Raw genomic sequence first — 17400 nt, 5'->3', positions numbered from 1 at the left:
ACCCTCTCTTTATTTCTATTCACTTTGTATATGCTATGAGTGGTATCTAGAAAATGAATTGCATGACTTAAAGTAGGAGAGGTGTAACATGATGCAAATGAGAAAATTAATTGCTTTTTGTTTTGTTGAGATTAATTAATTTATGTTTATTGCATATGGAATGTGTACTTCTAAAATGTTCTTTCTCCAATCTAGAAAGAAATTGGCGATACTTGTTTTTATTGTCGGGAATGGTTTGTGCATCCATGTTTTTACTGTCAATACTTGTATAAACTTTTTGTTCAATTCATATGCTGTCCAGGACAATGAAAATAGTCACAAGAAGGTTTCTTTGATAGGTGCTACTCTTCATCCTTTCTCGGCATAAGTCTTAATATGAATCATTAACTTTCTGAACCAAATCTCTTATTTCATATGCTAAGCAATATTTTTATTTTTCTAGGACATCATACTTGAAAGTGTAGTCACTTTATTGTGTTACACTGTTACTGATGTTTTGCCATTACACGTTCCAAGTGTTTTCCCAAGAAAATGAAAGCATGAATGATCGAGGCCATACCCGAATCAAATAAACATTAAAAATGCAGTATCTAGGAAGTGATCCTAGGTCATCTCCCAACGAGCAATGATTAACCAAACGTTCATAAAAGATAGTAATAAAACAGTAACAAATTAGGGGGGGGGGGTTGTTTGTTTTTGTAATTTAAACAGCGAGCAAATTTTAATTAAAAAATAACAGAATTAAAACATTTTGTTTCCCCTTGATTCACAAGCAAGTCTCTTATCTTAGGTTACGAGAATTTATCCTTTATCAGTTCAACCACTTAATCCAACCCTAAATTAAATTACTAAGCGAAATTTAACATAAGATTGTCATCATGTGATTAAGCAACACATACACCAATTAATCATAAACGAAACTGATCATTAAGCATGAACGTAAATTAAGCACATAGACAATTAATCAAGCACTAAGCATGCATGAATTAATAGCAACAAATACAGAGTAATTGGTGAAGAGGAAAAACTGATCAGAATTCAATAGTAATAATAAAACCTCAAAGAGAGCTGTGTTTGATCCTCAAGAGAAAACAACGCTAGAGCCTTAGCCTTTCATTAATTAGTAGAAAATGAAATTGCAGATTGAAGCAGAAAATGAAATTGCAGATTGAAGCAGAAAATGAATTTTATTGCTACATGAATAGTACGCATGAACAGTAAAAATTGGAATTGCAAAACCTAAAATTATTCCCCTCTCCAAAAACGAAAAACTCCCTAAAACTAAAACCTTGGTGCTGTTATATAGGTTCTCAGCCCCAAAGCTTACAAATTTGTTTTAAGTCCAAGCCCATAAATAAAATAAAATTTGGACAAGATAAGATAAGATTTGATAAAATAAAATCTAGATGAAATAAAATCTAGATATGATAAAATAAGATTGGATGAAATAATATCTAGATGAGATAAAATCTGGATAAGATAAGATTTGATAAAATAAAATTGTGTGCTCTCTTCAAGTCCAAGCCCAATTCCGGATTCAAGCCCAATTGCTTATAATTCTCCTTAAATTAAATTAAAAACACAAAATTAGTCCAGTAGGCCCAACTGATAAAATTGCATAATTAATTTGACAATTAAGACTAATCAATAATTAAAATGATGACAAAAAAAGTTAAGAAATAGAAAAAAATAATGACACATCAATGAACCACGTACATTTTATCCTGACATTCCCTATAGTATTACAATGACTTTGACTTTTCAAGGGACAACTATAGGCTTCAAAATTAATAGTATATTTAGTTGGATGATTTCTTCACGTGAGGAGAGTTTTATTTTATCTATGTTTTTGTTGATTTCTGTTTATTTAAGTTGTTTCAGTTGGATGATTACTTTACCTGATTATGTTTTACTTTACCTATGTTTTAGTTGAATGCATTTAATTTTGCTGGTTTAGGACTCATTCGAGGTGGATTGGGTGCGTATGGAGAAAAAAATATTAGGATCAAGCTCTGAGTACGTCCAAAGCAATGTATGTATCATTCTATGATTTTTTTTATTGGCTCATTTAATTTAACGTGCAAATTCTTGGCTGATAATATTATATCTTTTTCTGTTTCTCTTTTTTTTTGTATGATTTATTTTATTTTATTTTTCATTGTCTTACTCATGGTGTTTGAATTGTGTGTGGAAAACTGCTTATTATGAGAAAGCTGAGAACCTCTTCAATCCCGTGTTTCTAAGCTGTTTGATATATCATTTCAACAATGCTTATTTATTGATTATCAGAAACTATTGTACCGTACAACTTAGCATTTTAATATTTGGTGTTCTCATTTAATCTTTTTCTTAGGAAATTTGAAATGTTTTGTAATTCACTTTTGAATCTATTTCATATATGGCATATACATTCACTTCAATAATGCTTACATGTCAATTAGGTAAGGTTCCACTGATTTTGGAGGGGAAAATGCATACAACGGGAAGATGATCTAAGCTACATGTCAATAAGGTAAGGTCCCGTTGATCTAAGCTACATTTTCTTGGTTGCGATATACGTGAGATTGTTTAATTTATTTTCATGATGCATCGTCACATTGATCACAAATTAATTTATAAAATTCATTACCATTACTGTAACTAGTACTATAGTTAGGATTGTTTCAATTAGAGTAAATTAATTTGTTGTAATTGATTTTATTATATTGTTATTATTATCGTTTGTTTTGGTTTTTCATCATGTGCTTTTAATTAACATTTTAATTCAAGAATCTTAATTAAAGATAAACGTTATTTTAGTAATAAGCAATATCTTGGTTAGGATTTTATACTGATGTAACTTTAGATATATAATTTTGTTTCCAATAAATTCAAAATTTTTTCTTAGCTCAACTTAACTTGTTTATTTTATTTTATCTTTTAAACTATTTAAATATATATTCAACAAGTTATATATAACTAATTTTATTTCTAAATTCCAAACATTAACGTGAATTATATATATATATTCAACAAGTTATAATTTTAGCTTATGTTTAATTAAAAAATTGTAACGTGAAAAAATTAGCTTATGTTTAATTAAAAAAATTACAAATCTACTGAAATTACTGTCTTTGTTTCGTACATTTTTTTAATTTTATATTTTAGGTATATTTTGGTCGAATCGAGGATAATGAATGTTTGAAATAGACTTTTTAGGTGAGAGATGTTTAACGTGTTGCAACTTGAAGTGAGAGATAAAAAGTAATTGATGTATTTTCAGACTTGGGGGATGTAAAATGAAATTTGGGGAACATAAAATGTAGGGTAGCAGTTGAGAGAGTAAAAGTGAGGCAACTATTTAAGACTTTGGAACACTAAAAGATAATGGTGAAATCAAAATTTAATGCAACAATCTTTATTCGGAAGCGGTACAACCCTGGCAATCACACTAGTTGAATTTTATATTCATTCGTGAAGAGTACGTATGGAAGAAAATGATTTTTTTATTTTTTTTTAAAAACACATTATAAGACGATTATATGAAAATCGTCATTTTAAGACGGTTTTTTCACAAAATCATCTTAAAATCCTAACCGTCTTGGAATGTAGACATTCTAAGACGATTTTTCACAAAGCCGTCTTAAAATTCTTAATATATTTTATTTTATTTTTTTAAAAAATATATTCTAAGACAATTCTCCAAAAAATCATTTTAGAAAGTTTATCCTTTTAAGAAGATTTTCAACTAAGAACCGTTTTAAAAAAATATTTTTTCTAAGACGATTTTTTAGAAAACCATCGTAGAAAGAAAACACTTTCTATGACGTTGGCTACGATGACGGTTAATAACCGATGTAGAATATCCAAAATAATCGTCGTAAAAAGGTATTTTTCTAGTAGTGTCAGTGCATATTCTTTCTTCTCTTTATTAAATATGAAAGGTATATCTATCATTTGTCTCAACAAAAAAATGATATAGACTTGATGAGTTGAAATCCAACTTGGCTTGTATATATGTTAAAAACTAAGACATAGTATGGTTTTCAGATTGAGGAATGCCATAATATCAATTATTCATAATTGCTCTTCAAATTTTCAATCAAGCCTTATCCAGGTATTTCTTAAAACTTGAAAACCTTGATATATAACATAACGAAACATGTTTTGTGGATATTTAATATTTTATAAAGATAAAAAAATTCCAACAAGTAATTGTATCAGAGCCACCGGTTAGATTATTGAGATTCATATATTCGTATGATGCCTAGACGAAATTGGCTTATGTTTTCCTTAATTCATATAAACCCTAATTTATTTTTGGGAAATCATCAATTGTCGTTAATAAAGAAATAGTGATTATTGTTGAATAGGAATTCGTGTGTGTTGCACGATACATCGGTAATGGCTTCTGGTAAAGATGTTTTGTTTTACCATTTTTTTAACTCCATTTGATCTGTACCCGTCGTTGTATTGAATAATTTGAAAATACAATGTCATTGAATTTGGATTTGGGCATTTACATGTTGATCTTCTAGTGGTAAATATATAATATGTGATCAATTCACGCTAATGATAAATACATAAAAGGTTACTTTTATTATATGTTTTTCAAAAGATTTCCTAGGAGTGTTTTAAAGAATTTAACTGCATTAAGAAATTAAGAAACACATCAAGGCATATTTAAGTATATTATAAGGATTTTGAAATTTATAAATCAGTGGATGCCATTATTGTAAGGTGATGTACATGGTATAATTTCCTATTATATATATCTTTTGAAACTTTTTGATTATAAAGAAATTTACTGAATATGGAAACACATCAGTCATTGTTGGAGAAAATAAAGCATTTAATATATATATATATATATATATATATATATATATATATATATAGTTTTGGTGGTTTGTGAATAGCAACAATGATTAATTTGTGAATACAGTGTGTATTGGTATTGATTTGTGGTGATGTTATTTTTTGAATGATTGTTTTGAGTGTAAATTTGATTCATTGAGGACCCTATCCATTTATATTTGTTTGATCATTTTTTGATTAAATTGTTTAAAATAATATATTGTCAAAGTCATCTTTATTGTATAATTAATATAATTAAAATTACATAGATGCTAATACGAAATTATTTATGCAAAATGTGTGTGACCCAAAGTAATATGTTAGTTGGCTAAATAATAATGTGCTTGCAATGATAGATATGTGAAAATTGTAAAGTTTTATTTTCTTGTGAATAATAGTCCGTCTAAAACATAACTATTGATCGAATAATTAATTGTCATATCATTACATTGACAATATCACTTATAAATTAAATTTTTTGTCTAAAGACTAGGAACTAATATTGTGTTGGTTATTTTGCGAAGATTTTATTATGTGAATTATTTGCATGTGTCTTGTTGTATACTTTGTATAATTTACTAGTTTGTTTGTGAACATGTAATTAATTTTTGTTTCCTTTTTAGTCTTTATTTTTAGTGTTGCAAATGTTTCTACATAAGTAAACAATATCCCAATGTTGAATAAGACACATTTTAAGTTTTAGAAGGAAATCATAGAGATTATTCTTGGTTGTACAACTTTGGATCTGACACTTAGGATAAAGAAACCTAGTTCTACTCGGAAAAACCTAAAGGAGGTTAAAATTGAGAAGTGAGAATTCTTTAATGGAATGTGCTTTTAATGGCCATGAAGTGCTCCATTTTAGAAGCATTTTGGGGCTCTATTTTTTAGGGTCAATGTGAAAGGAAGTTCCTTGAGTAAATTAAGCAATACTTTGCCAAAAGTGAAAAGATAAAGACAAGTAATCTTTTGGCTTAACTTATCTCCACAAAGTATAAAGGAAAAAAAAGCATAAGGGAGTCGTTCTGTTGATGTCTAATCTCACATTAATACTCAAGTCATTTAAGTTTGGCTTGGCAAGAACATGCTCAAGCACTTGGTTTTATCTCACTTCCTGCACACTATGTGAAATTCAAAGTGAGTTATAACAGTCAGAATGACAAATGATCCATCAATGAACTTATATCTCATTATGTGCAAGAGGAAGAAAGTCTACAAAGAGATAAAACTAATGGCGATCACTTGGCTTCAACCTCTTAGAATAAGAATAGAAAGAAAACTAAGGGTTCTTTCTTGGCCTGACACTTATGTTTTCTTTCTTTTCTTATTCTAAGAGATTGAAGCCTAGTGATCATTTTCGGTCTTATCCCTCCACAACCTTTCTTCCTCTTGCACACGGTGAGATATAAGCTCTTTGAGGGACCATTTTTCCTTTTGAGTGTTATAACTCGCTTTGAATTGCCTAATGTGTACAAGAAGTGAGATCAAAACCAAGTGTGTGAATAGGTCATCACCAAGGTCTAACTTGTTTAAACTTAGTTTTGATGCGAGATTAGACATCTCCATAATGTACCCCTTTATGTTTCCTTTGACTCTATTTATTCTTCACAAATATGAATTTAGCCTAAAGGTTATTCGTTTTTGTCTTTTCATTCTTGATAAATTAATGCTCAATTTCCTCAATAAACTTAATTACTTGCACTTTAACTCTTAAAAATAGAGCATTGAAATGTTGTTGGAATGAAGTGCTTCATGATCATCAAGCACATTCCATTAAAGCATTCCCACTTCTAAATTTTAATCTTTTTAGTTTTTTTTTAAAGTAAAAATGGGTTTCTCTGTCCTAAGTGATAGATCTAAATCCATACAATTAAGAATTATCTGTATGATTCTACACCTTAAAAATCATCCCATTCAAAAATGGATTATTGTTTACTTGAGTAGAAACATTTGTAGCACTATCCGTTGAGACAAAAAAGAAAACAAAAGATAATATGTTAAAAAAACAAGTAATTTAGTTACACAAAATATATAACAAGGCATGTGCAAATAATTCATATATTAGATCCATCAAGTTACCTAACACTACATTTATTCTTAATCTTTTGAAAAAATTAATTTGTAAGTTGTAATCTCAATTGAATGATTTGATGTTGACAATTAGTTTTGTAAAACAATAGCTTTTCTTTGAATCAACTATTAGTTTTCACAATTAGATGTTGACAATAATGTAATGCTTTGTTTTGTGTATTATCAAGGTGAAACTTTAAATCTGATTGGAGAACAACATCGACAATATCTATGATATTGTATCTAAGTTTTGTCCTAATTTTTGTTGCATTAATTTATACATTTACACAATAGATATTGCTTTGCCATTATATTACTTCAACCAATTTAATAAAAATTACTAGGTAAATATAAATAAATGGGGAGGGTCCTTAAACTTCTAAATTTACATTCAAACATGAAAAGACTAAATCATTTAAAAAATAACATCACATCAACATTAACATACATTCAATTTGCAAATCATTGATGTTATTAAAAAATAATGAAGTTATCAAAACAATATATAGGATGTATGATATGAGAATGATCATCTTATGTGAGAATGAGAATGACTAATCTCAATCGTTAGATTAAAATGAAAAGACAAACTTAAAACATTTTAAATTAAAATTAAAATTTTATTTAACCATAAAATCTCCATATGATTTACCAAACAAAAAATCAAATATCTTAAATATTTAATTTATGTCAAGATCGCCACTATAATCACACCATTGCTGCCACCACCATTGTGATTGCCGCCACCGGTGGTGGTGGCGGTAGCAACGACGATCATGTTGGTGGTGACGATGGTGGTCATGGTGGCGGTGATTGACGATCATGGTGGTGGTTATGGTGACAACCATGATAGTTGTGGTGGAAACGATCATGATAGTGGTGGTTGTGGTGTCAACCATGGTAGTTGTGGTAGAAATGACCATGATGGTGGTGGTCATGGTGATGATAGGTCTGAGATATTTTAGGACATTAAATTAAATCTTTAAAATATTTGATTTTCTATTTGATAAATCTTATAGAGGTTTTATGGTTAAATGAGATTTTAATTTGAATTTAAAATGCTTTAATCTTAACCTTTTATTTTAATCTAACAGTTGATATTAATATTCTCATTCTCACATAAGATGATCATTTTCATATGATATATCCTCTCTCTCGATAAAAAAATAAGATAAAAAATACTTAAAAATTTCGAACTAAAGTCTCATATAACAATCAAATCTATAAAAGATCTCAATTAACACAACCTAAAATTTCTTAATTATGATGTTACTCTTGTGATACCCTCTACCTCGGCATATATATAAATAAATAAAAGAAATAAGAGATCAAATTTAATTAAAAGTTTTTAAAATATGTATAAATATAAGCCTTTCAAAAGGGTAAAAGGCTCACATTCACTTTTCTAACACCATAATAAAACTTGTTCAAATAATTAATAAATCATTTCGGCTCAAAACAAGGTTGTCCAAGACCTCATACAATTAATATAGCAACTTATACCCTAATGTGACATCCTATCAGAGCATTGTGTCCTGACGTCCTTCAGCACAAGGTTCCTTAAAGCAATTCACCTAGTCATATGCTCCTCCGAACACAAAGTTCAAGATCATCATAGGATCCAAACACAGACAATACATATAGAATGAGTTATCACATTCCTAACTAATTGAGAAAAATAAGACAACATATAGGTATAAATATTATATAACAAAATACAATTTACTTGAGCATAACTCATGTTATTTCACCACACGTCTCATTAGTTTTCACAACATTCGCATACTCAATAGTCAAAACACAATATCATCAAATCAATCAATATAGAACAATACACAAGCGTTATGCAGCAGATACACTAAGACTCAATCCTATATGCAATGTGGTATCATGTCAGTGAAAAACATCATCGGGCGCTTAGGAGTACATGACAAGACAAACCACACACTAGCAAGTCAAGTCACTCTCACTAGGTAATATCATAGGGAGACCAGTCAGGGTCAAAGTGTTTTGCGAGAATACTCCAACCATGTGGGATTGACACAAACTTAAAGGAGCACTCAAACCGGGTGACCCCCAAGGCCTATACTTCAAAGAGTCAGGGCCTCTCCCTCCTAATTCAGGTCCAACCCATAAAACATTTTAGCATACAGACTCTATCTATGAACTGTACAAAACACACGACTCCTCAGTTGTTCTCAAATATTTTTAACTCGTCGCCTTTTAAGGGTCTTAGCATTAACTCGTTGCCCTTAAAGGGTCTTAGCATCAACTCGTCGCCCTCAAAGGGACTTAGCATTAACTCGCCGCCCTCAAAGGGACTAAACATTAACTCGTCGCCCTTAAAGAGTCTTATAGTCGTGTGATTGTACAATTCATAGTTTACAACTCAATGCACACAACATCTCAATCACGTGCATACTCAATTTATCACATACACTCGATCTCAATCACAATGTTATAATATCAAAATAACATGTTATCACACCTCATGAATCATACACACTTTACCTATGAACTATGCAATACACACAACTACTTAGTTATTTTCAAAATCATTTTAAATCATTGTGCTTGTGATTAAACTCGTCGGATTCCCACAATGGATCCCATCACAATACTCATCGCGCAAAACTCGTCGCTCTTAAAGGGTCTTACAGTTGTGTGATTGCACAATTCATAGCTCACAACACAATACACATCTCAATATATATACATATATTCTGTCATTCATCACATGTTCAATTCACCACATACTCATAATTTGAATCATCATTTCATATCCTCAATATAACAATTTATACAAAAGACTATCACAACCTGGGGAGTAAAACCCCTCAAATAATATTACACAATTATATCAAAATCATAGGTCAAAATATACAAATATCAAGAGCAGAATTTATCAAATAATTCTCATCAGAACATCAATATTTTATTTATAATCATAAAAGAAAAATTGCAATTTAATAAACATCCCAAAATAAAACCCCAATTTAATCCTCTAAGGATCCCTATAGATGTTCTCACTAACTCCTAATTGTGAATAACTCATCCCATACCTCTAAGCGGGCTCATATGTATTCCAACATCGATAGCGGCATCTCTAGCGGTTCCCTGAGATTCCTCCAGTTTTTCCTCCGACTGCTCTGATAGAGTTCCCAAACATCAGAGAGATGGAGAAGGGATTGAAGCCTCCACTTGTACTGTCTTCGTGCAATTCCTTTTTCTCTCTCCATGAATATTATTTTGCAAATCCCAACGGTTTTGGTGTGCAAAATTAAATCTCGAACCACATATCAAAATTTCATGAAAATCTAACGGTTAACAAAACCGGGATCGTAGTTTTACTGAGATCATTTTGGGTTTTTGCAGGAAAAGAGAAAGCTACGGTGCGAAGGGTATTTTGCTTAGCTCTGACATGTTTTTGTAATTCCCAACGGTAAGAACGCTAGGAATTGGGTTGCGAACGTGGTGCTCAAATTTTACGACGATCCAACGGTGAATGAGTCCGAGAGCGTAGTTTTTCTAAGACAGGTTTGGTGGGCTGCGGGAAAAAGAAAGAGCTTTGGGAAGAGAAGAGAGAAAAACGAAAATGACGGGAAGATGAGGTATCTAACACGTCTCTACTTATACCTATGGTACTTACAACTTATTATTTACTTTATTTATTTATTTTTATTATTTTATAAAAAAACTCTATTTTATTCTCTATCAAATGAATAAATAAAATACCTTTTTTTTTCTCTCAAACTATTATTTTATTATAACTATTTTTCTTTATTTATTTAATTATAAAACATCATTATTCTCTAAAATTTTATTTACGAAAAAATGGGATGTTACAACTCTCCTTCAAGATTGTCGGCAACCCATCACCATCACCACCACCACCACGGCTGCCCCAACTGCCACCACCATGTGCCATTGTCACTATGATTGTTGTTGTCATTGGTGGTGGCGAAAACAATGGTGATAACGATGAATGTTATTGTAGCGGTGATGACAATAATCATGGTAGTGGTGACAACGATCATGGTGACAGTGGTGGCGACAAGAGTTATAACGTTGATGATGATAGGTCAATTGAGATATTTTAAAACGTGATAATTGGAATCTTTTATAGATTTAATTTTTGTTAGGTGAATCTTTTAGAGATTTGGTTGACACACGTGACTTTAATTCAAAATTTTGAGTGTTTTTAATCTCAAGCATATTTTTTTTATAATCTTGATCTTAATGATTGTTATTAATTGTTCTCATTTCTCATTTTAAAAATTTTCTCATTTGAAAAATCCCTATATATATATATATATATATACATAATTAAAAATATTTGTAATTGTGGATATGTTACAAGTTGCAACATGTGACTTGCATGAGCTTAGGTTAGGTGACATCTTGAGTCTTGACCTTTTAATTGCGGGCTTGTGGGTTAGTTTGTAAAACTTGCAGGATTAAGTGATTGGGCTTTGTTATTCCAACTCAACTTTTGTTTAAGTCTCCATTTTTTTCAATTTTTGATCAAAATATTCTTGATGGAAGCATGTTTTCATTATGGTTAATACACAATGAAAGGTTTCTATTATGTTTGGGAATTATACACAATAAACCAACACTAATTGATACAAATGATTCAAAATCTTCAACTACCATGACCATGCGTTCAATAAGGGTGACACAAATGATTTTGAGCAACCTATTTATCCATGTAACAAATAGAAAAATAATTATTTTAGAATGAAAATAACAAAGGTTGTATTGATTTAGCCCAAATGGTTCATAGGATGGTCCAAAAATCAAACATGAAATTTTGTGAAAAGGTTTTGTGGGAAATTGTCAAATATACCTCCCTTAATTATTAATCAGGCCTCCACTTACATCTTTTTTTCTCTCTCTCAAAAATATCCCTTTCTAGAAATTAATTTCTAAAAAGTATTGGATTGTTCGTAACCCAGCCACACTCCATGACCCACGCTATGCTAACATGCATACTTTGATGCCACCCTTCAAGCAAAATTTTGCAAAACAACTTGAACCATCTCAAGTATCACCCTTACTGAACACATGGTCATGGTTGTTGAAGATTTTGGAGGTTGGTTTGATTTTTCAATCTCACTCCATTGGATAAATCAAATTTTGTGGCATGCAACAACAAATTATTTCATGCTACATTGGATAAGTCTATAAAAGATCGAGAAGAATAGGTCGTATGATAGGTCTTCGTAGAATCATAGTTTTATGCCTGTAGCAACTGACAATTGCTTCTTTTGCTTCCACACCTCCAAAAAGATCCAAACAGACAAAAATTCCCTCCACCCAACACAATTGCTACACACAAACACCATCGTAAAAAACATTGGTTTAGGGAAGAACGCATAGATCGAGAAAAAAAACAAGAGAAGTGTAAAACGTGACCCCATTCTGGATACATCTATTCGCAAGGCACTAATTTTTTACATTATTATGGATTGGGCTTTCAGTAATGAAGTGGAGGGAAAGAAGCAAAATAGGAAGGTGCAGGAAGTTTCACTCTTAATTACAAGGCTCTTGTTATTTATACCCTCTTTTTCTAAGTACCCTCATACCCTCTTTCTACCCCTCAATTACCCATTATACCTTTTTTCTTAAATAAGTACACCCCTTTTGCCTTTTGGAAATGTCTTTCTAGAATTACATATATCTATTTCATAAATGTATCTCCAGAACTATGATTCATAGTTCCAAATATATACTTCCAGAATAAGTAAAATAGGGAGGCATAGGAAGTTTCACTCTTAATTACAAGGCTCTTGTTATCTACAAAACCCCTTTTGCTTTTCGGAAATGTTTTTCTAGAATTACATATACTTATTTTAGAAATGTATCTCCACAACTATGATTCATAGTTCAAGAGATATACTTCTAGAATAAGTATATATTTTTCAATAAAATATTACTTAAGAATTAAGATGGTTGGCAAAAAATAAAAAATTAAAGATGATAAACATTTATCTTATACCCATATTTGTTAATTTTATTTTCATCCTATCATTAGTTTTTTTTTAAATACTATCTAAAATCTTATTTTCATCTTATCTTTATTATTCTTTAAACCCTAATTTTAAACTATCTTCACCATATATTCATTATATAATACTGTATTTTCATCATCATTATACAATATTTTGTGTTTTCCTTCATGTGACACTACGTTTCAAGATACGTTAATCACTAACTTCATATATTATACACCTTAATTACAAAGCAAAGATTTTGACGATGATTTCTTTCCTTTAAGTGTGTTCATTCATTTTTTAATCCAAGTCTACGTTAATGATTTAGTGTCAGATGAAGTTAGTGATGAACATATCTTGAGACGTATTGCTGCATGAAGAAAAGCACAAAATATTGTATAATAATGATGAAAACACAATATTATATAATGAATATATGGTGAAAATAGTTTGAAATTAGGGCTTTTAGAATAAAAAAGATAAGATGAAAAGATTTTAGATAGGATTTAAAGAACACTAATAATAGGATGAAAATAAGACTAACAAACATGAGTATAAGATAAATGTTTAACATTTTTTTATTTCTCCTCAACCATCTTAATTATTAAGTGATATTTTATTAAAAATATATACCTATTCTAGAAGTATATATCTGGAACTATGATTCAAAATTTCGAAGATACATTTCTGGAATAGGTATATGTAATTTCAGAAATACATTTGTGGAAAGCAAAAGGGTATAGTTCTTTAAGAAAAAAAAGTATAATGAGTAATTGAGAGGTAGAAAGGAGGATATGGAGGTGTACTTAGAAAAGAAGTGTAAATAGCAAGAGCCTAATTACAATCTTATTTCAGCCCACAAAAACAAAAGCCTATTTAAATGCCAACCCATGAAAATTGGATTTGTTTGAGTGCTGGGTTAAGCGAATTTTGAAAAATGTAAGGAATTGTTATTAGGGGTGGGAATAGGCCAGGTTAGGCTAGGTTTTAAAAGGCCTGAGCCTAGCCTACCATGAATTTTTGAGACTTGAGCCTAACCTATAGCTTATCAAAAGTTTTTATTTTGGCTCGACCAGGCCTGTTTAAAAGCCTAGCCTGACCTGATAGCCTTTTTAAAAGCCTTCTTCACATCAAGTCTTTAATATTACTGTGCTCTGGAGTAGGAACATAATAGGAAAGTTAAAAGAAAAAGAAATGTTAACAGGAATAAGAAAAACAATAAAAATAATGAAGAATATAAAGGGGCACATGACTCAAAAAATAAATTAAAGTCTAATTATAGGGATGGAAGTTATGGAGCATGAATGTGTAATCAAAGTCTGCTAGTTTAAAAAAAAAATTAATTGTACCCAAAAGATAATATATATATATATATATATATATATATATATATATATATATATATATATATATATATATATATATAGGTCGGCCTATCAGGCTTATAAGACTTTTTAATAAGTCTAAGCCTGATCTATTTAATTTAATAAGCTTTTAAAAAAAGTCTGAGCCTAACCTTTTAATTAAATAGGTCAGTTCAAGCCAGATTTTATATAGGTTAAGTCATAGGCCCCTGTAGGCCGGCCTGACCTATTCCCACCCCTAATTGTTATAGAAGTTATAATCAACATTTTGGTATATTTTAAGGGATCAGATCCTCTCCAGCATTATGTCTCTCCTTCCTTTCTCTAGCACTGTTGTAGACCCTTGGATCAATTATGCGGTAAAGAAAAACTTGTCTCTTTTATGCTCATCCCAAAAGCAAATGATATATAATGAAATCGGAATTCTACTTATGTTACGGATATGTAATTTTTTTTTATAGATACGAATATGTAATGTTAAAAATTAAATTAATCCAATTGAACAAAGAAAAAGTCAGAAAAATAAAAAATGTTAAAGTAAAGTAAACAAATCAATTAAATTATATTATATTTTAATATACATTTTAAAATTAATTCAATTGAGTATGAATGAATGAATTAGATCCAATCCTGGAGTAAGAGTTAATTTCATTCTTTTTAATTTATTAATATTTTTGTTGATTTTTTTAAAAGATTATTTAGAATAGTATATATTATTGTGAATTAGTTTATATTCACATTTGATATATTTCGGTGAAATTAGATTTTTATGTCTTATAAATGCATATATTAAAAATGATAATGAAAATTTAAGATTAATCTAATCCAATTTATATTGTAAATTTCTAATTTAAGCATATTGTTTTTTTATATTAAATTAGAATATCTCCGTCTAAGAGCTGCTAACTAATTTTTTAAAGTATTAATAAGATTCACTTGAAGAAATGATATTTTCTAACATATGTTATTCTATATACACACAACTTGTAAGGCACTAATTAATTGTCTTCTTTTATTTAGATAAATAGAAAATAAAGGTGAAATTAATAAATTGTATTAATTAGGTGTTTTTATTTATTATTAATTTTTATTTAATTAATTATTAACCTTATATCCAAATTTAAAAAATATACTTTAGTAATTATTATTTATTTTTAAATATTTTTTTTTACATTTAACGAATGAAATTAACTAACTTGAGGGATTGGGTCTAATTAATTTCAATCATATTCAATTGAATTGGTTTTAAATTTTATATTCAAATTAAAATATATTTTAATTCAATTGATTTATTTATTATTTAATTTAATATCTTTAATTTTTCTGACTTTTTCTTTGTTCAAATGGACTAATTTAATTTTTAACATTACATATCCGTAACATAAGGTGAACTCTCGTTTTATTATTATATACCATTTGCTTTTTGGATGAACATGAAAGAAACCAGTTTTTCTTAACCGCAGATTGATCCAAGGGTCTACAACAGGGCTGGAGAGAGAGGATCGAGAAGCATAATGCAGTAGAGGATCCGGATCCGGATCCTATTTTAAGGGATCCTAATTATTTTGCCTATTTTTTTTGAAAATATGTTATTTTTTATATTGAAATAAAAGTGCCTTTCATTGATTAGGCATATGATATTTTATGATGAGTCGATCAAGAAATTAGAAAACCTTAGATCTAACTTTTTTTTGATCAGCTTTCTTTGATCACTAAGTAATAATATCCTTTAATTTTTTTAGAATATAATTTTCTCTTGCACACATTTTACTTGTCTTTCGCAGATTTCTTTCATATTTTGAATATCTTAGTAGTCGTTTTAATTTTAATATTCTTTGCATATCTTCCTTTGAACACGAGTTTCTCATGCTATGGTAGAGTTGGGCAATCCATTAGTCATTACAGCTTCTTAAGTGGAAATTTTCTGTGGAGCAATGGATAATCATGACGTTTTTCTTTGGAAGCTTCATGATCATGTCCATATATTTGTCACAGTTCCACTAATTGCTTTGATATGTAATATTTCAATCACTAAAATAGAACATTAACAGTAAAATTCCCGTAAGTCTTGTATTCTCTTCAGGTTTCAATGTTTATCGTACAACTCTTTTCTCTCTCTAGTTTTTTCTTTTCATTTTACATTTTTTTTTATCTAAGGCGATTTGATACCTTCTAGAGATTTGAAAATCGAAATTACGACCGAATAAATTAGCCGGCAAAGAGCAAGACATTTAATTAATGATTAAACCTAATCCATTCACTTCTTTATCTTAACACTAATAATCACATGTTTAAATTAAATGCACATATGTGTAATTTATTTGAGTTTACATACAAGAAAATTATACTTTAGGGAGATAGTATATTTTGTACTATAATACTTTGGAATTTTTATAAGAGATTTAAAGAACCTATTCCGATTCATAATATACTCTAGAATTATGTGGTTGATATTTCTTCCTTCTTTGACTTCCTTTACTTGGTCTCAAGGATGGTCTAGAAACTCTTTCAGTTATTCTTGGTTTTTTAGGGTTCTCACAAAGTTTTCTTACGTGAGACAAAGCGAAAAAATAAAAACTTGATAAAACACTCCTATAAAATAGACTTTTAACATTGGTTATTTAGGACTTTTAATATCGATTATTAACTGATGTGGAAACTACCGATGTTAATTTTATCGATGTTAATTTATCAATATTAACATCGGTTGTTTAAAAATCGATGTTATTATAGCATAAAACAACATCAATTTTTTGAATAACCGATACTATTTTCTTCTTACCAACATCGGTTTTAGGAAAACCTATGTTGTTAGTAAAAAACAACATCGATTTTTGAAAAACATCGGTTTTTTACTACCATTGTTTTGATGTTGTTTTATGATTTATTTTTAAATATTGTATTTTTTTTAATTAACAACCTGTAGTAATTAATTCAGATAACAACTTATCGTTCAAAGTTGTATAAAAATGCATAAAATCAGCCATGCACCAAAAGTTATAAACAAAGTATATCAATATATCATGCACCAAGGGTAGTTATAAACATTTCTAAACAAAATAACATATTATAAATAAAAATTTACAAATTGATAATATATTAGAGTGGTAATGTACTTTATTTACAAATAAAGC

The sequence above is a fragment of the Glycine max genome, chromosome 1 (assembly GCF_000004515.6).
Source record: "Glycine max cultivar Williams 82 chromosome 1, Glycine_max_v4.0, whole genome shotgun sequence".
In the NCBI taxonomy this organism is placed as follows: domain Eukaryota; kingdom Viridiplantae; phylum Streptophyta; class Magnoliopsida; order Fabales; family Fabaceae; genus Glycine; species Glycine max.
This window is presented reverse-complemented; position numbering follows the sequence as displayed.